General features: G+C 39.7%; 1 long non-coding RNA gene across 1 annotated transcript in view; it reads left to right on the top strand.

The window, feature by feature from the left end:
- Window positions 1-20,019, top strand: part of LOC139082986 (uncharacterized) — a 113,700-nt gene extending 93,681 nt beyond the window's left edge. Inside the window, exon 3 of the long non-coding RNA XR_011539413.1 lies at window positions 19,944-20,019. This is a non-coding gene — a long non-coding RNA (uncharacterized lncRNA). The remainder of the gene's footprint in view (window positions 1-19,943) is intronic.
- Window positions 20,020-24,270: the final 4,251 nt, after the last annotated feature.

Here is a 24,270-nt window from a genome sequence, read left to right as displayed (position 1 = left end):
AAAAGGAAATGCCGGTCAGTAACTGCACTGAGTTATCTGGGAAGAGCAAGAGGAACAGTTCCCATGGCCCCTTAGCTCTCCTACTCAAAGACCCCTTTTCATTCAGGTCTGGCCAGCTCAGCCCAGGACTCTTCCTGGAGAGGAGAGTAAGGGGCTGGCATCTCATCAGGGCAAGAGGATGCGGGAATTTCATTAGAAGGAAATAGTAAAGATTCAGCTGGGAGTGGCTCCAGAGCAGCGTTTTGTTTGTTTCATTTGTTCTCTTGACACAGATAAGTGAGCCCCTTCATTCAAGGTGACATTAGGTAGTTCCATCTTGGCCACTGATACCACTATTCACCCTGTTGCTGAGGTCAAAACCTGGGAGCCGTATGTGACTTTTCTCTTTCCTTCATATCCCGAAGCCAGTGTATCAGCTCTACCTTCAAAGTATGTCCCAAATCTAGTTACTTCTACCATCTCTACCATCATCTCTCACAAAACCACAGCCTCTACTTGGCGTTCCAGTCAGTACCTGCTCTAGTATCTGTTCGGTCAATTTTTCACCCAGCTTCCAGGGTGTATTGGATAATTTTATTCCCCCATTCAAAAGCTTCTATAATTTCCCTTTGTGCTCCTCGTAAAAATCAAGTTCCTTATCTCAGCCCACAAGGCCCTGCAATGATACCTGTGAGAAATTCTCCACCACTCTCTGCTTTTTCATCACTCCACTTTAGGCACGCTGCCTTCTTACCATCCTTCCCACCTCCCACACTTGTTCCCATCTCACTTGCTGTGCCCTCTGCTTGGAACATTCTTACCTCCGTCCCTTTATTCAGATGTGACCAGCTCAAAGAGGGCTTCCCGGGCCTTACCCCCATCATTTTCTATTCCATTACCTGGTTTTATTTTTCTTTGTAGTTCCTATCACAGTCTGGAGCTACCTATATGGTATGTATTTTATTTACGTATTTATCTTGCATCTCTCCATCTAGCTGAGCTCATGAAAGCAAAGAGTTTGTCTTGCTCACTGTGGCGTCCTCAAGATTTTCAAGAGCACTTGGCCATAATAGGTGCTCAAAACTAGTTGTCACATGAAGGGATGAATAAACGATTTGTCCTTCATCTTTCCCCCTCACCCTCTAGCCTCTGAGTCACCATTTGTTCAATTTACTCAGAAGCTCTAGGGGTGGGGCTGAGGCTTCAGGAATTTTTAAAAACTGTCCAGGTGATCCTAACGGGCAGTGAAGGATGTTGAGAACCATTGAGATAAATCAGGGATTTTCAACATTTAATGTACATATCATCACCTGGAAATCCTGTTAAAATGCAGATTCTGGTTCGGTAGTAGTGGTAAGTGTACACCTGAGAGCCTGCGTTTCTAGTAAGTTCCAGGTGATACCACGGCTGCTGGTCCATGGACTGTGCTTGGAGTCACAAAGATCTCCTGCAGCCCTCCATTCTGTGACTACAGTGAAGATAACATCAGCCACCTCAACCTCCGTCCAAGGAGCCGGTTTCTCCCACCCAGAGGGCTCTGGATTGGGCGCTGTTTGGCACAAGAAAGGAAATGTCGCTTTCTTCATTTAAAACAATTTTTTTAAGTGTTTAACTTTTAATTTTGAAATAATTTCAATTCCTGTATATCCCTCACCAAGATTTCCCAAATATTAAATATCACCGAACCATAATACAGTTATCTGAATCAGAAAGTTAATATTGGCGTGGTGCTATTAATCAACAGACCATATTCAGGTTTTGCCAGTTGTCCCCACTAATGTCCCTTTTCTGGCCTGCGATCCAGTCCAATGTCATGGATTCCATTTAGTTCTCATGTTTCCTTAGTGCCTTTAATCTAAAACGCTTCCTCAGTCTTCCTTTGTCTTTATGACCTTGAAACATTTGTAGAGTATTGTCCAGTGATTTTGTAGAATGTCCCTCCATTTGGATTTGTCTGATGTTTCCTCAGGATGAAATTCAGGTGGTAAATTTGGGGCAAAACTATCACAGAAGTGATGTTATGTTCTTCTCAATGCTTTGCATCACAAGGCATGAAATTTGAATTTTTTCCGCTACTGACAATGTCAACTGTGGTCTCTTGGTTAAGATGGTGTCGTCCAGCATTATCTTCCCTTTCTAGTAAAATAGGTATGTTGTGGGGAGACACTTTGAGACTGTAGATATGCTGTATTTTACCACATTTTCACCCTCTAATTTTATAATTCATTAATGATCCTTATCTGAAACAATTATTATTGTGGTATTTGGTCAAACGGTGATTTTAAATTCCATCTTTCCTTCTATGTTTCAGAAGGTCAACTCCTATCAGGATTGGTGCTATTTTTCTCTTAGAAATTATAATGACAGAATCATGGACAAAATCCATTTGATCCCCCAACCATTAAATGTTGCTTATTCCAAAAGCATAACTTCTCAAAGGGTAGTTATATTTAAGATTATCTGAGAACAAAGACTTTGGCAAACCTGCACTGGCAGGGAGCTGTGTTCTTTTTTGGGCATTTGCATTTAACAGGCTGAGAAATAAATCTACTTTTTAAAGGGAAGAACTATTTACCATCTGTAGTTCGTTGATGTCTGAGCAGGAAAATCTGTCATGCACACACACTTCTGATGAAGTTGGCAGAGTCTACTCTCCGGAGGGTTTCATCAGCCATGCCTGACATAGACACAGTAGGCTTCTGAAAACCTGCCTGGGGCGATCCATTGAGCTAGCTACACAGCTGCTGCTTGCGGCAAAAATTGGAGTATTTGAGAGTAGCATCTTCTCATTTTTTTTCTCGTGACAAAAATTTGAATATCACTGATGGAAGAGTTGGTATGGTCTTAGGTGAAATAGTGAGTAATGAATATATTCAGCAGATTTCCAGGCACTGGTAACACAGTTCTGGCGGGATCAGGCTGCATTACCCAGAGGGCCCTGGGCAGAGGGAGGGCCATATGTAAGGCGTACAGAGAGGGGAGGGGCCAAGACAGGAGAAGAATAGGAATTCAAAAAGCCACCTCATAGGAAGAGGACCATGTGGGGACAGAGAGAGAGAAAGGAAGTTTTGGCCATTGCCATCCATGAAAAATTCTAGATGAGGAAAAGATGTTTAAAAAGGATGTGTAGAAAGTTTTGAGTGACAGAGTCTAAGCTGTCCTTCTGAGCTGCCTTTTCAAGGAAACTTAGGATAAATATTTACATTATTTGTCAAGTTGTTTGATTTGGACTGGTGTTTCCTAAAAACAAAAACAGAACAAAACACTAAGCACCAGCAGGATCTGGAGGTAATTTGGTATAGTTGAACAGTAAGCGGGGGTGACCATCATTCTAATGAATAACCGTAGGCTTGGGCATTGACCATTAGAATGGATACTCAACCAATCAGAATGGCAGTCAGCTGTACATGGCAGTGCACCACACTGCCTGTTTAATGTGTGCCAGTCTAATGGCACCTCTGACTGTTAGTGCTTTCTAGGCTGGAAAGGGATTTGTAGTGGTTTATAGATGTGGAAGCGGTGTGTGAGCTTAAATGTCCCCCAGTGTAGGTTCCATATGAGCCTCATGAGAACCAAGGGGAGGGAGGAAGGCAGAAGCTAATGACCAATGGCAGGTGGTCTGACCCTTGCCTTGTGCATTGCTAGACCTTGGACTATCTGACATGTATTTATTAACTCATTTTCAAATATAATAAAAGAGACAGGGCAATCTTCTTCCTTTTTTCAATCATATATTGGAAGGACAGAGTACAGGGTAACAGAGGTAGTGTTCACCAAATGTCCATTTTCTCCTCTGTTTCCTAGCATCATTGCATTTATGTTGGGGCCATGAGTAATTCTGGCCAATGGACTGTGAGCAGAAGTTACATGGGTCCCTTTTAGACTCAGTGTGCTTCTTCCTTGAATCCTTCTCTTGACATAGCAACTTTTGAGGCCATGTGTCCCAAATGGGATGGCTGTCAGATAGAGAAGGGGTACCCAAGCTGCATCAAAGTTTATGTGAGAGAAAAACCTTCTGTGTTAAACCACCAAGATTTGCACAGAAGAGCCTAACTTATCCTGACCAGACATTGGTCCTTTGTGGATATTGCTTAAAAAAATCTGAGGCATTTTCTTTACTGGAAAGCAGTGAAGACACAGAAATTGGAGATTAAAATGCTGTTGATCCATGTCATGCAGCAGCAAAACATTTTCTAAAGCTTCCACCTGCAGTAACTCGGGGAGGTGGAGGATGCGCATAATATGCCAGCAGTTCTGGGGGAAGATGGGAGAAAGTAGAATGTAAAGAGTGTATACTGGCTGCCTTTGGTTAGGTATCACAGGGAAGAGATGAGCTCAGGAGAGAAATGGCAGGAGAAAATGAAAGGGAATAGAGTGTGTTCAGAAAACCAGAGTCTGGTAGAATTGGGAAAGCCAGTTTTTTGTAGACCCCAAGTGTAAGACAGTATGGGAAAGATTTTGGTTTTCCTTCCACTTAGGATTTAGGAGGTAGAAAACTTCAAGAGAAATTTGCTCCTACGCTAATGAGGAAGAAACTGGGCAATTTACAAAATCACAGATTTTCTTGAATCCATCAAAAACTGAGATCAGAAGACAACCAAGTAAACTGAATTCTAGAGAGTGACAGCTCTCCTGGAAGAGCTAGGACGCAAAAATTGCTTTACCTTTGGCAGAGCGAGATATGATGAGGTGGCCAGGATAAAAACAAGTCAGAAGAAATCAGCTAATAAATCCTTAAAGGCCCGGTGTGGGCTAGCATAGCAGTTTAAAATAATCCTAGGAGCCTCAGACGCAAGGAGAGTTTGCACTCACTGGCAAGCTCTTTTCCATGAGCCTCCACCAGAAAAGAAAATTTGCTTTACGGAAAATCAAACTGATAAAATCTAGGTTAAACACCGACTTGCCAGAATTCACAAAGAGTGAAAAACAGTACTAAGAATACCAACTCAAATCTTCTCACTCATCAGGCGGGTGCTGTAAAAAATTCTGTCTCCCGTCACAACCGTCTCCTCATAATTATTTAATCAATTAATCAATTCATTAATCTTTTAAGATAAGATTTTTGGCCTCAGTACGTATTTTATGTACCATAAATACCTACAACTATCTACTTATGCCTGAACATAAGCACCTCTACCTTACATTGGCTCAGAGTTTTTTATAAATTTTAAAACTTTCAGGTTTCTAAAGGTATTCTTCAAGGTTTGGGATTCGCGCTATTTAGTTACTTTAAGCTCTGTTATTAGGTGTAAAGATAGCATCAAAGCTTCACCGATGAAATACAAAGTGGGATTATTACATTGTTGACGGAATAATGCAAAGTTTAAAACCCTTTGTTCCTTAAGCCTCTACTAGGCCTATTTCAATTCAGGAACTACCAAAGCCAGAAGAATAGCCAGACATCAACAGCACTACGTTCCCACTCCAAAATTTTTCCTTCCGCGTTTAAAAAGTATCTTTTGTTTTTGCTTACAAGCACGTTTTTACTATAGAAATTTGGAGAAAGACAGAAAATAAAATAAAACCCATAATCCCAACTACTATTAACAATTTAATATATATTCTCCTAGACTTTTCTTTCCTGTGCATTTCTGCAGGTATGTTTTCAAAATTGGCTTCATATACATGTTACATACTCTGTTGCACCTTCTCAAATTTCTGACCCTTTACATAAATCCCCATCTATCATTTTCTTTGATAATGTTTCAATTGCTTTATCTACTATGGAAATGCCTTCAGCTTCCTCCGGGAATCTGGTGCAATAAGTGGCAAATAATTTCAAACACAACCTAAACCAGGAAATCAAATGGAGACAGTTATTAAATATTTAGATTTTAACATTTATGCTTTAAGTTTCTTCAAAATCCAAATAAGATCTAGCTTTATATTAAAGAGTTTTACTTTGATATCTCTCAGTGTTTAGTCATAGACTGGGGATTATAATTTCAAAATGTAAACTATTTAAGAAAACATTTTAGACATCTACGTTTTTAGAAATGTTTATAAAATAGGTCATCACAATCTCTGCACTATTCCGGGCATGATGCTGTGAGAGATTCTGCTGTAAAATATTGGAGAAAAGTAAAAACAGCTCTATTGGCAAAGGAATCTATACTTGATCTGCTTAGAAGGTCAATTGAGCTTTTTGGAAATTTTTGATTTTGTTCGAACCTGAGATTCCAGGGAAAGGCGAGTCATGGAAATAGAAGTCGAGTCTGCCTCCATTCTGCCCGTGGAGATTAAACGGCATCCTCTTGATTTGAATTTTCTTCAACCCAGAATGGTCAGTTCTACTTGAATCCTGGTAACAATAACCCTAGTACATGGTCAGACCCATAACTGTCAGTAACTTGGGAGTGTTATTTTCCTGTTGCCTTTTAAACATCTCCAGGCAGCAGCCTACCAGCCTGGAATCCAGTAAGCAAGAGAATGACCTTGATACTAAAGGGCACTTCTGCTTCATTTCTTTATGGAAACATACAGAAAACAGATTCAACATTTGCATTAGAAGAGGGAACACCCTTTTTCAAAAGAACTCCACAGTGTTCCTTTTATGTTTATTGAAGTATAATTGACATGTAACATTGTATTAGTTTTGAGTATACAACATAACTATTTGACGTTTGTATGGATTGTGAAATGATCACCACAATAAGTCTAGTTACCATCTGTCGCCATACAAAGTTATAGAATTTTTTTTGCTTCTGATGAGAACTCAAGATTTCCTTTCTTAGCAATTTTCAAATTTGCAATACATTATTGACTATAGTCACCGTGCTGTACGTTACATCCCCATGGCTTATTTATAACTGGAAATTTGTACCTCTCGATTACCTTCACCTGTTCCACCCACCCCCTAAACACCCTCCCCTCTGGAAACCACCCATCCGTTCACTATATCTATGAGTTTTATTTTCTTTTGTTTATCTTCACATATCAGTAATATTTGTCTTTCTCTATTCGCAATTTCACTTAGCATAATACCCTCAAGATACATTCATGTTCTTGCAAATGGCAAGATTTCATTTTTTTTTGTGACTAATATTCCATTGTGTGTACATACATACATATATATATATATATATACACACACACACACAACACATCATCTTTATCCATTCATCCATCGATGGACATTTCGGTTGTTTCCATGTTTTGGCTATTGTAAATAATGCTGCAGTGAATGTGGGGGTGCAGATGTTTTTTTGAATTCGTGTTTTCATTTTCTTCAGGTCAGGACCCAGAATTGAAATTGCTGGATCCTACGGTAGTTCTATTTTTTTATCCTTATTTTTTCTTATTGAGTTCATAATAGTTTACATCATTGTGAAGTTTCAGTTGCACATTATTTCTTGTCTGTCCCCATATAAGTGCTTCCCTTCACCCCCTGTGCCCACTCCCAAGCCCCCTTCCCCTGGTAACCACTGAGCTGTTCTCTTTGTCGATGTGTTTATCTTCCACATATGAGTGAAATCATATGGTGTTTGTTTTTCTCTGTCTGACTTATTTTGCTTAACATAATACCCTCCAAGTCCTTCCATGTTGTTGCAAACGGGATGATTTTGTCTTTTTTATGGCTGAGTAGTATTTCATTGTATATGTATACCACATCTTCTTTATCCAATTGTCAGTTGATGGGCACTTGGGTTGCTTCCATGTCTTGGCTATTGTGAATAGTGCTGCAATGAATATAGAGGTGCACAGGTTACTTTGGATTCTTGATTTCAAGTTGTTTGGATAGATACCCAGTAGTGGGATAGCTGGGTCGTATGGTATTTCTATTTTTAGTTTTTTGAGGAATCTCCATACTGTTTTCCATAGTGGCCACCAGTTTGCATTCCCACCAACAGTGTATGAGGGTTCCCTTTTCTACACACCCTCTCCAACAATTGCTATTTTTAGTCTTAGTGATTATAGTCATTTTGACATGTGTAAGGTGGTGTCTTAGTGTAGTTTTGATTTGCATTTCCCTCATGATTATTGATGTTGAACATCTTTTCATTTGTTTATTGCCCATCTGTTTATCTTCTTTGCAAAATGTCTGTTCATATCCTCCACCCATTTTTTGATTGGGCTGTTTGTTTTTTTGTTGTTCAGTTGTGTGAGTTCTTTATATATTATGGAGCTTAACCCCTTGCTGGATATATGATTTGCAAATATTTTCTCCCAATTGCTGGGTTGTCTCTTTGTTTTCATCCTAGTTTCTTTTGCCTTGCAGAAGCTCTTTAGTCTGATGAAGTCCCACTTGTTTATTTTTTCTTTTGTTTCCCTTGTCTGAGAAGACATGATATTCGAAAAGATCCTTTTAAGTTTGATGTCGCAGAATGTACTAGCTATATTTTCTCCTGAAATTTTATGGTTTCAGGACTTATCTTCAAGTCTTTGATCCATTTTGAATTTATTTTTGTGTATGATGTGAGATAATGATCTACTTTCATTCTTTTGCATGTGGCTGCCCAGTTTTCCCAACACCATTTGTTGAAAAGACTTTCCTTTCTCCATTGCATGTTCTTGGCTCTCTTGTTGAAAGTTAGCTGTCCATAGAAGTGTGGGTTTATTTCTGAGCTCTCAGTTCTGTTCCATTGATCTGTGTTTCTGCTTTTGTGCCACTACCATGCTGTTTTGATGACTATGGCCTTGTAGTATAGTTTGAAATCAGACAGTGCGATACCTCCAGCTTTGTTCTTTTTTCTCGGCATTCCTTTGGCTGTTTGAGGTCTTTTGTTGTTCCCTATAAATTATAGGATTCTTTGTTCTATTTCTGTGGAAATTTCTGTTAGTAGTTAGGAAACTACTCCTCTTCTATTTTTTTTTGGAAGAGTTTGAGAAGGATAGCTATTAAGTCTTATTTGAATGTCTGTACCTTCACTAGGAAAGCTGTATTGTCCCAGACTTTTATTTTTGAGGAGGTTTTTGGTTGCTCTTTTGATCTCTTTACTGGTGATTGGTCTATTCAAATTCTCTATTTCTTCTTGATTCAGTTTTGGAAGGTTGTATGATTCTAAGAATTTATCCATTTCTTCTAGATTACCTAATTTGTTGGCATATAGCTTTTTATAGTATTCTCTTATAATCTTTTGTATTTCTGTGGTGTCTGTTGTAATTTCTTCTCTTTCATTTCTGATTTTATTTATTTGAGCCTTCTCTCTTTTTTCTTGGTGAGTCTAGCTAAAGGTTTGTCAATTTTGTTTATCTTTTCAAAGAACCAGCTTGTTCTGTTGATTTTTTATTGTCTTTTTTAGTCTTTATGTCATTTATTTCTGCTCTGATTTTTACTATTTCCTTCCTTCTACTGATTTGGGGCTTTGTTTGTTCTTCTTTTTCCAGTTCGTTTAGGTGCACTGTTAGATTATTTATTTGAGATTTTTCTTGTTTGTTGAGGTAGGCCTGTACTGCTATAAATTTCACTCTTAGAACCACTTTTACTGTATACCATAGATTTTGGCATGTCACATTTTCATTTTCATTTGTCTCCAGATATTGTTTGATTTGTCCTTTGATTTCTTCATTGACCCAATTGTTGTTCAGTAACATTTGTTTATTCTCTACATATTTGTGGATTTTCTGATCTTCATTCTGTAGTTGATTTCCAGTTTCATATCGTTGTGGTCAGAAAAGATGCTTGGTATTATTTCAGTCTTCTTGAATTTATTGAGACTTGTTTTGTGGCCTAATATGTGATCAGTCCTGGAGAATGTTCTATGTGCATTTGAAAAGAATGTGCATTCTGTGGTTTTTAGATGGAATGTTCTGTATATATCTACTGAGTCCATCTGGTCTTATGTGTCATTTAAGGCCAATGTTTCCTTATTGATCTTCTGTTTGGAAGATCTATCCATTGGTGTAAGTGGAGTGCTAAAGTCCCTAGTATTATTGTGTTACTGTCTAATTCTTCTTGTATGCTTGTTAATGATTGCTTTATATGTTTAGAAGTCCTATGTTGGGTGCATAAATATTTATAAGTGTTATATCCTCTTGTTGGATTGCTCTCTTTATCATTATGTAGTGCCATCTTTGTTTCTTGTTACAGGTTTTGTTTTAAGTCTCTTTTGTCTGATAAAACATTGCTACCCCAGCTTTCTTTTCATTGTCATTTGCGTGGAGTATCTTTTTCCATCCCTTCACTTTTGGTTTGTGTCTTTAGTCTGAAATGTGTCTCTTGTATGCAGCATATATATGGGCCTTGTTTTTTTCTCCAATCAGCTACCCTATGTCTTTTGATTGGAGAATTTATTACATTGACATTTAAAGTAGCTGATGATAAGTATGTATTTATTGCCATTTTGTTACTTTTTTCTGGCAGTTTCAGTAGTTCTTTTCTATTCCTTTCTTCTCTGGCTCTCTTCCCTTGTGGCTTAATGGCTTTCTGTAGTATTATGTTTGGGTTCTTTTCTCTTAATTTTTTGTGTATGTATTATGGTTTCTGATTTGTGATTACCATGAGGTTCGTATATAATAACCTACATATATAGCAATCTATATTAAGTTGATGGTCTCTTTAGTTTGACTTCTTTCCAAAAGCTCTACTCTTTATTCTCCTCCTCCCACATTTTATGTTTTTGAAATCATATCTAACCTCTTTTTGTGTGTGTGTCTATCCATTATCCTCTTATCATTGGAATAGCTAATTTTACTACTTTTGTCTTTTGATCTTCACATTATCTTCATAGATGGTTGATCCGCTACCTTTACTACATCTTTGCCTTTACCAGTGATTTTATTGCCTTTGATAACTTCCTTATTCCTATCTGTGGTCTTCTCTTTTCCACTTAAGTCCCTTTAAGATTTCTTGCAAGGCTGCTTTCTTGGTGATAACCTCCTTTAATTTTTGCTTGTCTGGAAAACTCTTTATCCTTCCCTTCTGAATGATACCTAGCCAGATAGCGTATTCTTGTCTGTAGGGTTTTTCCTTTCAGCACTTTAAATATATCATGCCATTCCCTTCTAGCCTGTAAGGTTTCTGCTGAGAAGTCAGCTGATAGCCCTAAGGGGTCCCTTTTGTATGTAACTTGTTGCCTTTCTCTTGTGAGTTTTAGGATTCTCTATCTTTTATTCTTGACATTTTAATTATAGTGTGTCTTGGTGTGGGCCTCTTTGGGTTTATCTCGTTTGGTGCTCTCTATGCTTCCTGTACCTAGATGTCTGTTTCCTTCCTTAGGGTAGGAAAGTTTTCAGCTATTATTTCTTCAAATAGATTCTCTGCCCCTCTATCTCTCTCTTCTCCTTCTAGGACACCTATAATCTGAATGTTAGTTCACTTGATGTTGACCCAGAGGTTGCTTCGACTGTTCTCATTCTTTTTAATTCTTTTTTATTTTATCTGTTCAGGTTGGGTGATTTCCTCTAGTCTTTTGTCCAGATCACTGATCTGTTCTTCTGTATCATCTCCTCTGCTATTGAGTCCCTCTAGTGAATTTTTCATTTCCGGTATTGTATTCTTCATTTCTGATTGTTTTTTAAAAAATATTTTCCAATTGTTTGTTGATGTTCTCAATGAGTCCATCCATTCTTCTCCCAAGGTGAGTGAACATCCTTAGATTGTTTATTTCTGTTTCATTTAGCTATTTTTCTGGGGTTTTGTCCTGTTCCCTTCTTGGAATGTATTCCTTTGCCTCCTCATTTTGTTTCTTTCTCTGTGCTTATATCTATGTATTAGGTGGGTCAGCTACATCTTCTGATCTTGGAGAGGTGGCCTTATGTAAGAGACTCCTTATGAGGCCTGCAGTGTGCTTCCCTCTTGTCACCAGCTCCAAATGTTCCAGGAGTGAACCCTGTGTGGGCTACATGCGTCCTTCTGTTGTGGCAAGATTGCTCTTGCTGCAAGTGCCCAGGGAGATTAGGCTGTCCGCCTGGCCAGCTCATTGTAATTCACCACTGCATGTGGCTGCTATGGACCCTGCAGTCACTTTATCAGGTGTGGGGAGCCCTAGCACAGTTGGCTGCATGGTCTAATAGCTCATTCCTGTTGCAGTTTTTCTAAGTGAGTAGGCCCCCAGCGTGGCTGGTTGCTAGGCTCGGGGGCTTACAATTGCTGTAGGCCTCTGGTCTGCAAGGCTGTTGTCAGCTCTCTCAGAATTGCAGCTGAGTATAGCTGGCCCCAGGCATGGGAGCACCCAGCTGTTTCAGGCTTTGGAAGGTGGGGCTGATCCTCTTTGCGGCTGTTTGAGAAGCACAAGTCTTCTGCAGCTGACAAGTCCTATCACTCACAGGGCCACATACACACAGTCAACACAGTCCTGCCCTGTGTGTGTCCCGAACCCCTGAAGTGGACCCAGACACCCCACTGCAGAGCCCCACACACTCCACCTGCTTCTCATGTACACCCTATCCCACAGAGGCAGACTCACTCACCTGGCTGCAGAGGTTCCAGGCACCCTGCCTATGTGGTCCCACAAGCTGCCCAAGGGCTTGCTATTGGGTGGGCCAGTCCCTATGGCAGGTTGCCTGCCCTGACTCAGCTGGTTTAAATCAGTCTGTTAGTGGGTGGGGCCAGCCCTGGGCCAGGAGAAGAAGTCCAATGGCATCTGCCAACGTCTGTGTCATCATGCCTGTAGTAGGTCACAATGATGGCTTCCACCAATGTCTCAATACAGGACAGGTCTCACCTTTCACTGAGATGCACCCAGAGCCTATCAGGTGAGTCTCTTTTCACCAAAGGACTGTGCATCTTTCTTTCAGGTGATTTTAGGTTTCTTTCCAGAATAGGTGAATTTGTGCATGGGCCCTTTAAGAGCCAGCTCTTTTTCCCTTATGTCCAATAGCTTTTCTGGGGGTATTCCCCATTGTTGTTAGTAGCCAGTGAAGCCAGATATTATGACACGCATCTCAGTTGTGCTGAGTCCGAAGGATGCTTATAGCGGTAATGCTCCCCTACTCAGGTCCCCCACTCCTCCAGGGAAGACTGCATACTTAGTATTGCTCCTGGCCAGCCATGAAGCACCACAGCTTGCAAAGGTAGCTTTTTTCTCTCCAGAAAGGAATTTCTGCCTCTTCTTCCTTAGTGAGGACTGTCCCTTGTTGTGGGGGTTCTGTTTTTCCAGTTTTCACTTCTCTCTCAGGGGTAGTTTTTCCCAGAGTCATTGTAAATTTGTTGTATCCATGGGAGGAAGTGGGTTCAGAGGCTGCCTATGCTGCCATCTTGACACCTCTCCCCCATCTTGATACTTTTTTAAAAAATTTTTTTTCCTTTTCTCCCCAAAGCCCCCTGGTACATAGTTGTATATTCTTCGTTGTGGGTCCTTCTAGTTGTGGCATGTGGGACGCTGCCTCAGCGTGGTTTGATGAGCAGTGCCATGTCCGCGCCCAGGATTTGAACCAACGAAACACTGGGCCGCCTGCAGCAGAGCACACGAACTTAACCTCTCGGCCACGGGGCCAGCCCCCCATCTTGATACTTCTTCCCAGAAGTTTTATCCTTTTAGCACTTTGAATATATCGTGCCACTGCCTGCAAAATTTCTGCTGAGAAATCAGCTGACAGTCTTATGAGAGTTCCCTTGTGCATAACAAGTTGTTTTTCTCTTGCTGTTTTTAAGATTCTCTATCTTAACCTTTGACATTTTAATTATAATAATATGTTTTGGTGTGAGTTTCTTTGGATTCATCTTGTTTGGAACTTTCTAGGCTTCCTGGATCTGGATGTCTGTTTCCTTCCCAAGTTAGAGAAGTTTTCAGCCATTTTTTCTTCAAATAAGTTTTCTGCCCATTTCTCTCTCTCTCTTCTTCTTCTGGGACCTCTATGATGTGAATGTTATTCTGCTTGCTGTTGTCCCATAGGTCCCTTAAGCAATCTTCACTTTTTAAAATTTTGTTTTATTTCTGTTGCTCTGCTTGGGTGAGCTCCACTGCCTTCTCTTCCAGATCACTGATTCTTTCTTTCTTCCTCTTCATCTCATCTGCTGTTGAACCCCTCTCTTGTATTTTTTGGTGCAGTTATTGTATTCTTCAGCTCTGTGATTGTTTGGTAATTTGTTATATTTTCTCTCTTTGCTGAAGTTCTCACTATGTTCATCCATTCTTCTCCTGAGTTCAGTGAGCATCTTTAACCCCGTAGTGTTCCTAATGAGACAGATAGACTGTCCCCCATAAATCATATATAATTAAAGTCACACACATTTGTATACAATGAATTCCTGAAAATGTATTTGGAACTCAAGAGTCTTAAAGTCAAACAGTAGGCATACATAGGGTTCTGCTTCCAGGGAGCTCAAAACATAAAATCTGCAATTGTGATTAAAGGCATCACTTTTTTTTTGCTTGATTATACAATGTGTATATGATTATTTAATACATCAAAAACAGTAAACATTTGGGGCTGGCCCAGTGTCACAGTGGTTAAGTTCGCATGCTCTACTTCAGAGACCCAGGGTTCACAGGTTCAGATCCCAGGCATAAACCTACACACTGCTCATCAAGCCATGCTGTGGTGGTGTCCCAAATACGAAATAGAGGAAGGTTGGCACAGATATTGGCTCAGGGCCAATCTTCCTCACCAAAAAAACACGCAAAAAATACAATAAACATGTAATATAGATGATAAAATGTATGTTTTGAAATAATTTCTTACCTTAACTGCCAGTTATCTCAGCCTAGAGGAGAAACTTATTTAAAGCTGGAGGAAGGACTAACTGATAGAGATTCTGTTTAATGGTATCATATTAGTTTTCTTAAAAATTATTTTCAAGAGAAAGTTGAACGCTATCCTTCTTCTCTGAGAAGGAGTCAATGAGAAGTCATTCCTCTACAGCCTTCTACACTTCTCACTGGATTTGGAGCACTGCTAATCTCAATCAGTACTTATGCATGCACCCCAATTCCTTTGTCAATATACCTTGCCTTTGATAACATTTCAGAATGTCATCCATAGTCTCTAGTTAGTTCTTTTCCTCTGCAACTAAACTCATTGTCAACCATTTGATGTCCATGGACCATCTGACTGAAGGTAGCGATTAGCTGCCTTCGGCATGTCTAACTACATTATCATTGGTATTGGCACTGCTATTTTGCCACATTCCATTCATTTCTACAAGACAATAAAAGCAAAATGCTATTGATATTCAAATAATTAAACACCTACAAATGATGATTGCCACCCAAAATAGAATGTTGGGAGGCAGACAGAATCACCATAAAATGGCTTAACATTAGTTTATCAGCTGGAGTACGTGCCCTGATCAGCAGAGTTTTTGAGATCCAACATGACGGTAGGGAGACCGTGTGGAAGTCCAGGAACTGCCTAAATCTCTTTGAGGAAAGCCACTGCTGATATCAAGATTAAATAAAAGACAAAACATTGCAGACACTGTAGTATTAGTTTATGGGGAAACATTTAAATTTAGAAAATTAATTTTTCTCAAAACTTTCTGAGTATGCTTTCTCTTCTGAAAAGTGTACACTTGGACTCTGCTCAGGGAGCAAGAACTATTGCAGTGGAGTAAAGTTGGGAGAGGAGCAAAATACAAGTAGTCAAAAAATTCTAAACATAAGCAGGGCTCCCAGTAGAACTGTCCACTGCTAGACAGAGAGGCTAGTCAGGGAGAGCCCTCTGGTGTTTCAGAATTTGGTATGGCAGAGATGAAATAGGGCTGGAGTTTACTCCCATGTCCTTACCTGTGGCTTCCAGCACTTATAAAAGCACACAAACGTGTTTTCTGTGTCCTAGGTGACCCACGGCCTTCGTACCAGGAGACCGTCATTCTAGCCAGTGGAAAAGAATAGTGAAAGTAAGCCCTCACTTTGGGAAAGGAAAATATGATATCAGAAATATGTCTCTCTTTAAACACGGAATTAGCTTTAATTTAAAGGAAACAGAAGTGAATCACTTGGATTTGAAAAGCACTTTGTTTGGCCAGGTACTTTGCTGTAGATACCTTCTCTGTGCCGCTAAGAGTGTGGAAAGATACAGAATATTTACGACCTGGCAACGAAGAAAAGGTTGATTTGCTGATGACTAAGTTTCAGGCAAAGGTCTAAAGTGAAATTTAATTTGATTTTGCTAGTTTCTGAGCTGTGGTGCCAGACAGTACCAACCTTTGACCTGAGGAAGCATGGAGAGACGAGGGGAAGGGAGGGCACACTTTGGAGTATGAGTCTCCTACCCATGGTTGCAGTCCCAGTGGGGTCCCTGAGCCCCAACTGGGAACCATGTGGTATGGGCCCAGTTTTTATTTCTCCTCTTTGGTTGCTCTCCAACCCTCTAAAAAATCCTCCTTCTTGGAGTTGATAAGATGCCAGGAGTAGCCCTAGGACTTTCACCTGTAGGGGTTGTCTGAGGTCCCCTACCTGGGTCTGTCCCAGGTGAGTAGCCACGTGAGCTGATCACTCTTCCTGACTGGAAAGAATTTCTTTTGAGATTGGGCCACCAGACTGGTACTCACATACTGATTTGGGGATAGTTTTCATTCATGTTAGACAGAGGACAAGTTCAGGGCTCTGGGCTATTGACTATCCACTGCTCACTCATGGGCTTGAGCTGCCCATGCGAGCCTTCTGGTCAGATCTTGCCTATTTATGCTCTGGCCATGCCACTGCTTCCAGTCTCCTGTATTTGAAGGCAGCAGGGATGACAACAGGCATCCTTTACCCCTGGGACCCCTCTATCATTAGCACCCAGGATCACCCCACAGCCTCCACAGGCTCTCCCCCATGCCTGGCAGCACAGCTCTGTGGGTGGCCACACCTATCTCCTCAAGGGCTTTTGAAACCATTGCTCAACAGAGCCCTTCTAACTGAAATCCTCTCTTACCTTTAATTGATATCATGACCTTGTGATCTCCCAGGTCTGTCTTAAGTCCTGCAGGAGGAGGATTGGAGATTCCGTGCATTGCCTAATGGAACTACTCTGGTTGCTCTGCCCAGAGAGTCTATTCTTTGGCTGTTCTCTTCACTGATTGCCAAGCGGAAAGTAGGGTGCAGCTAACAGTGAAAGAGACCACATTCTAGGAATACAGTGATTGTGGCCTAAAGAGTTCAAGAGAATTTGTGTAAGGTGTGTTTTTCTATATTTACATTATAAAATTCTGAATAATAAATTCAACATGCCCAAAAAAGCAAATTATCATTCATATTTCTGCACACTCTGGTTAAGGTTTGCATTTGTGGTCATCAGCAATGAGGCACAATGAGAGTCATTAAAGACCACTGATCAAGGGTGGCATGATAGAGGGTGCCATACCATGAGTTATGATATAAACAGCATTAAACAGATGGTATTAGGGAGCTGCAGAGCAAAGAAGATTCAGATTGTTTCAACATAAACAGGTTCCAACAAGCCATGGCATCATGAGTAATAACAGTTACTACCTTGTTTCATGGTGGAAGATAAGAACTTAGCCAGGAAGAGCATATATGACAAGAAAGAAAATGAAGGGCAATGTTCATGGACCTGAATAGGAAGAGATGCTTCCTGGACACTAAGAAGAATCATTAGAAGCTCTGAGTGGAAACTTTTAAAATACTTAAGTACCACTTTCTGCCTGTTACTCTGAATCTTCATGAATAAATCACTGTACCTCCCACAGACCCAAGAATTTTGTGAAACACTTTTCATCAAACTGTTTATAGAAATAGGGGCCCAACAAGACATATTTTCCTGGCCCTGCATATCCCAGGGGGAGCTCTGGTGCCAGAAAGCACCCATAGAGCTTGGCTTGCTCCAGCGCCAGCACCCCTCCACCAAAATTGACACCACGTTTGTGTGACTGAGGTGGGGTCCTACAGAGCCCTATGTGCTTCTGGGAGTTTTGCCCTTGTCCTATGACATCACTTAACAGCCTCATCATCACTATCTGCTCTGGAGACCACCAAGAACAATCCTGTCATGTTCTACATCCCTGACTACCTAAGTCACCACAAAGAGACCAAGAACCCCAAGTCATGGCCATCATCCCAACAGTTACTGTCATATGGCCCTATATGTACCCTAATCTGAGCCAATGTCACACCCAATGCCAAACCCCCAGACCTTTGTCTTCTGGTCTGGACCTGTCATTAGCAAAATCCTCTATATTCTCACCTTCTTGCCCCAGTCATCTCTCTGTTGCAGCCTTCTTCCAACCCCCCACAAATCCATAGGCTCTACATTCGAAGTACGTCAAGAACCCCCCACCTCTCGCAACATTTACTACCAGGATGCTGGTCCAAGCCACCATTTTCAGAGAGGGCTTCCTGAACTTCCTACAAATAGCACCTCTATTTCTCCCTACCCCGCACCGTGCTTGATTTTTCTCCATAACACCAATCCCACCTGAAATAGTATTTATTTGTTTGTGTGTTGATCTGTCCCCCAATTAGACCATAAGCTCCCTGAGAGCAGGTGCTGCCTATGTTTAGGTCATTGCTGTCTCGCAGGGGCTCAAATACTGCTTGGTACACAGTAGGCACTCGAAAAATACTTGTTGAATACCTGACACTCAATATAAACAGAAAGGAAATTCTTATCAAGTTTTACTACAGAGCCTGTCTTTATCTATCTAAAAGGTAAACATGTCTGGGCTGAAAGATTTGGAAAAATGTATTTTAGATAACTTTGGAAAGTAACAAATGTCTAGTGAAGGAGAGGGTGAAACTTCATAAATCGTACCTATTGTTAATCACTTTAGAAATAAAGGAATTTTCAATGAAATCACAGAGGTTTACCATTACTTTTCTATTTTTATTATATATTTTATTATATTAAAGAGTCGGGCCACTCTGTCCTGTCCAGAGCTCATTTTATACAGTGTAAAATCTTTACCACCACTTCAGGCACAGGGTGTTTGATATCGGTCCTAATTGCGCTCTCCTGCCACAGTTGTTTACAGTAAGCTTGAGGCCAATAAAATTGCTTTTCACAAGTTTTAAGTCTGAATACAGTCATTTTAAGTCTGAATACAGCTTCATTTCTTGACAAGACGCAGCTCTTCAGGTATCTGCCAACTAGGAGACACTCGGCTCGTCGCTTGTCTCCCAGAAAAGGCCATTCTCATTTCCAACTTCTGTGCACATGGGACTTCCTCCGTCTGGAGCTCTCTTCCTGCTCGCACCTCATCACCCTTCACCTTCTCTTTAAGGCCCATCCTGACACCCCACACCTCAGTCACATTTCCCTGTGTGAATCTCAAAGAACCTTGGACTTCTCTCCTCCTAGGACTCATCACTCTGTTCTTACTGCTTCTCTTCCTCCACCATCCACCGTACTGGGCGGACAGAGATCAGATCTGACTTCGTCACGGTTGTCAGCTCCAGTCTTGCCCTGTGCCCAACAGATAATAGGCAAACAACAAAAGTTTGTTAAACGAGACAAAGAGTGATTTTCGTCATCAGTGAAGACAGAGGGTTGGACTAAATCAAGCCTATGCCAACTTTTAAATGACGTGACTTTGCCTCCTGCATCACTCCATAGGGTTGGTAAGAGGATGAAATGGCTGGAAACAACATGGGAGTCTGCCGAAGGCCACACGATGTCACCTGTTCATTTGCAGACATCGCCTATTTTTAACAGCATATGATTCGTTTATTGTCTGTTTAATCCGAGGTGTGGGAGCTGGGAGGTGGCAGAATGAGCAGATGAGAAGAATGACCTTTGCCTTTGTCTTTCCTGGGGGTTACCTGGAAAAATGGAACTTCTAAGTCAGTGTAAGCTTTTCCACTTTGCCCAGCTCAGTCTTTTGTGGCCTAAACACATCCTTCCTCCTACAGCCCCTTCTGCCGCTGCTGGTGTGGGCTGGCTGTGTGGGTGCTGTGGTTTCATGGATGCAGGTGCCCTGTGTTGCAATTTCACAGACTTGAATGCCTCGGCTACGCTGCCTGATTCTTTCTAGGATTTATTTTTCCTTTTAAAACTAATCTCAAGGGTTTTGATGTGGATAGCTTTGTTTGTTTAGTCAAAGAAATTCTTAATAACAATTATTGAACAATTCATTTGATAAGACACTGACTTTTACATTACGGATGAGTCAAATATGAAATTTTGCCTTTTACTTTCAGAAATGCCTATTGCTGCTTTTCTCTTGCCAAAGATAATAGAATAAACCTCCTAAAACAAGATAACGAAGTCAAACTGGTAAGTCCACGGTCTAATCATTGTTTGAAGAAAATTGCTTTTTTTCTTATTGGAGTATAGTCGACACACAGTGTTACATTAGTTTCAGGTGTACAGCATAGTGATTTGACATTTATATAAAATACAAAGTGATCGCCACGATAAGTCTCGTAAGCATCTGTCACCATATAAAGTTATTACAATATTGTTGACTAAATTCCCTATGCTGTGCATTACAGCCCTGTGGCTCATTTGTCGTATAACTGGAAGTCTGTGCCTCTTAATCCCCTCACCTATTTCGCCCATTCCCTCACCAACTCCTCCGGGGACCACCAGTTTGTTCCTTGTATCGATGGTTTTGTTTCTGTTTTGTTTTTTGTTTGTTCACTTGTTTTGTTTTTTAGGCTTCACATATAAGTGAACTCATACCATAATTGTCCTTGTCTGACTTACTTCATTTAGCATAATACCCTCAAGGTCCATCCACGTTATGGCAAATGGCAAAATTTCGTTCTTTCTTATGGCTGAGTAGTATTCCATTGTATATATATACCGCGTCTTCTTTATCCATTCATCTAGGGACAGACAATTGCTTCCATATCTTGGCTATCATACATAATGCTGCAAGGAATATTGGAATGCATATATCTTTTTGAATTAGTGTTTTCCTTTTCTTCAGATAAATACCCAGAAGTGGAATTGCTGGATCATATGATAGTTCTATTTTTAACTTTTGGAGGAACCTCCATACTGTTTTCCACAGCGGCTGCACCAATTTACATTTCTACCAACAGTGCACAAGGGTTCCCCTGTTTCCTCATCCTCACCAATACTTGTTATTTGTTGTCTTTTTGATAATAGTCATTCAGACAAGTGTGAGGTGTTATCTCATTGCGGTGTTGGTTTTCTTTTCCCTGATGATTAGTGATGTTGAGCATCTTTTCATATGTCTGTTGGCCATCTGTATGTCTTCTTTGAAAAAATGTCTATTCAGGTCTTCTGCCCATTTTTTAAATCAAATTGCTTGTTTTTTTGATATTGAGTTGTATGAGTTCTTTATATAATTTGAATATTAACCTCTTATTGGGTATATCATTTGCAACTATCTTCTCCCATTTAGTAGATTGCCTTTTCATTTTGTTGTTGGTTTCCTTGACTGTGCAAAAGCTTTTGTTTGACGTAGTCTCATTTATTTATTTTTCCTTTTGTTGCCCTTGCCTGAGGAGACATATCCAAAAATATGTTGCTAACATTGATGTCAAAGAGTTTACTGCCTATGTTTTCTTCTAGGAGTTTTATGGTTTCGGGTCTTACATTTAAGTCTTTAATCAATTTTGAGTTGATTTTTGTGTACAGTGTAAGAAAGTGGCCCAGTTTCATTCTTTTGCATGTAGCTGTCCAGTTTCCCCAACACCATTTATTGAAGAGACTGTCTTTTCCCCATTGTATATTCTTGCCTCTTTTGTTGTAGATTAATGGGCCATATAAGCGTGGGTTTATCTCCAGGCTCTCCATTCTGTTCCATTGACCTGTATGTTCATTTTTGTGCTAGTACCATACTGTTTTGATTACTATAGCTCTGTAGTACAGTTTGAAATCAGGGAGCGCGATAATTCCAGCTTTACTCTTTTTTTCTCAAGATTGCTTTGGATATTCAGGGTCTTCTATGGTTTCATACTAATTTTAGGATTATTTGTTCTAGTTCTTTGAAAAATGCCATTGGTATTTTGATAGAAATTGCATTAAATATGTAGATTTCTTTGAGTAGTAAGGACATTTTAACAATATTAATTCTTGCAAACCATGAGCAAGCACATCTTTTCATTTATTTGTGTCATCTTCAATTTCTTTCATCAATGCTTTTCAGAGTGCAGATCTTTCACCTCCTTGGTTAAGTCTATTCCTAGGTATTTTATTATTTTTGAAGTAATTATAAATGGGATTGTTTTCCTAATTTCTCTTTCTGATGGTGCATTATTTGTGTGTGGAAATTAGTGTATTAGATTTCTGTGTATTGATTTTGTATCCTGCAACTTTAGTGAATTCATTTATTAGTTCTAATATTTTTTTGGTCAAATCTTTAGGGTTTTCTAGATATAGTATTGTGTCATCTGCAGATAGGGACAGTTTTACTTCTTCCTTTCCAATATGGATTCCTTTGATTTCTTTTTCTTGTCTGATTGCTGTGGCTAGGACTTCCAATACTATGTTGAATAAGAGTGGCAGGAGTGGGCATCCTTCTCTTGTTCCTGATCTTAGAGGAAAGGCTTCAGCTTTTCACCACTGAGTATGACGTTAGCTGTGGGTTTATCATATATGGCCTTTATTATCCTGAGGTACATTTCCCCTATGCCCACTTTGTTGAGAGCTTTTAATATAAATGGATGTTGAGTTTTGTCAGATGCTTTTCCTGCATCTATTGAGATAGTATGACTTTGATCCTTTGTTTTATTAATGTTGTATATCATGTTGATTGATCTGCAAATATTGAACCATCCTTGCATCCCTGGTGTAACTCCCATTTGATCATGATGTATGAACCTCTTGATGTATTATTGAGTTTGGTTTGCTAATATTTGTTGAGGATTTTTGCATCTATATTCATCAGTGATATTGGCCTATAATTTTCTTTTTTTTTTTAGTGTCTTTGCCTGATTTTGGTATCAGGGTAATGCTGGCCTTGTAAAATGAGTTTGGAAGCATTCCTTCCTCTTCATTTTTTTGGAATAGTTTAAGAAGGAATGGTGTTAACTCTTCTTTAAATGCTTTGGTAGAATTCACCTGTGAAGCAGTCTATTCCTGGATTTATTTTGTTGGGAGTTTTTGATTACTGATTAAATCTCTTACTATTAATTGGTCTATTTAGATTTTCTATTTCCTCCTGTCAGTCTTTGGAGATTGTATGTCTTTATGAATTTACCCCTTTCTTCTGGGTTGTCCAATTTTTTGGCATATAATTGTTGATAGTAATCTCTTATGATCCCAGTATTTCTGTAGTGTCAGTTGTAATCTCTTCTTTTTCATTTCTGATTTTATTTATTTGGACCCTCTATCTTTTTTCTTGATGAGTCTGGCTAGGGGTTTGTCAATTTTGTTTTATCCTTAAAGAGCCAGCTCTTAGTTTCATTAATCTTTTTTTTATTTTAGTCTCTATTTCATTTATTTCTGCTCTGATCTTTATTATTTCCTTCCTCCTGCTAACTTTGGGATTTGTTTATTCTTCTTTTTCTAGTTCTTTTAGCTCTAAGATTAGATTGTTTATTTGAGATTTTCCTTGTTTCCTGCAGTAGGCCTGTATTATTATAAACTTCCGTCTTAGAACTGCTTCTGCTGTGTCCTATAGACTTTGAAATATTGTATTTCCATTTTCATTTGTCTCTAGATATATTTTTACATCCTCTTTGATTTGTTCATTGTCCCACTAGTTGTTTAGTAGCATGTTGCTTACCCTTCACATGTTTGTGTTTTTTCCAGTTTTCTTCTTGGATTGATATCTAGTTTCATACCATTGTGGTCAGAAAAGATGCTTGATATGATTTCAGTCTTCTGAAATTTATTAAGACTTGTTTTGTGGCCTAACATGTGATCTATCCTGGAGAATGTTCCATGTGCATTTGAAAAGAACGTGCATTCTGCTGTTTTGAGATGGAGTGTTCTATATTTATCTAAGTCTCTCTGGCCTAATGTATCATTTAAGGCTAATGTTTCCTTATTGATTTTCTGTCTGGTGATCTATCCATTGATGTAAGTGGGGTATTAAAGTCCCTGCTATTGTTATATTACAGTCCATTTCTCCCTCTATGTTAAGATTTGCTTTCTTATTTAGGTGCTCCTAGGTTAGGTACATAGGCATTTACAAATTTTATATCCTCTTGTTGGATTGTTTCCTTTATCATTACTTAATGCCTTTCTTTGTCTCTTGTCACAGTCTTTGTTTTAAAGTCATTTTGTCTTAAGTAAGTATTGCTACCCCAGCTTTCTTTATGTTTCCATTTTCATGGCATATATTTTTTCATCTCTTCACTTTTAGCATGTGTGTGTTTTTAGATCTGAAATGAGTCTCTTGTATGCAGCATATATATGGGTCTTGTTTTTTCATCCATTCAGTCCCCCTATATCCTTTTTGTTGTTGTTGTTGAGGAAGAGTGGCCCTGAGCTAACATCTGTGCCCATCTTCCTCTATTTTGTATGTGAGACACTGCCACAGCATGGCTTGATGAGTGGTGTGTAGGTCCACACTTGGGATTCAAACCTGTGAACCCCAGGCTGCCA

Source organism: Equus przewalskii, chromosome 4 (genome assembly GCF_037783145.1).
Source record: "Equus przewalskii isolate Varuska chromosome 4, EquPr2, whole genome shotgun sequence".
In the NCBI taxonomy this organism is placed as follows: Eukaryota; Metazoa; Chordata; class Mammalia; order Perissodactyla; family Equidae; genus Equus; species Equus przewalskii.
Note: the sequence above shows the minus strand (reverse complement) of the source record. Positions and strands in the feature narration are given on the sequence as shown.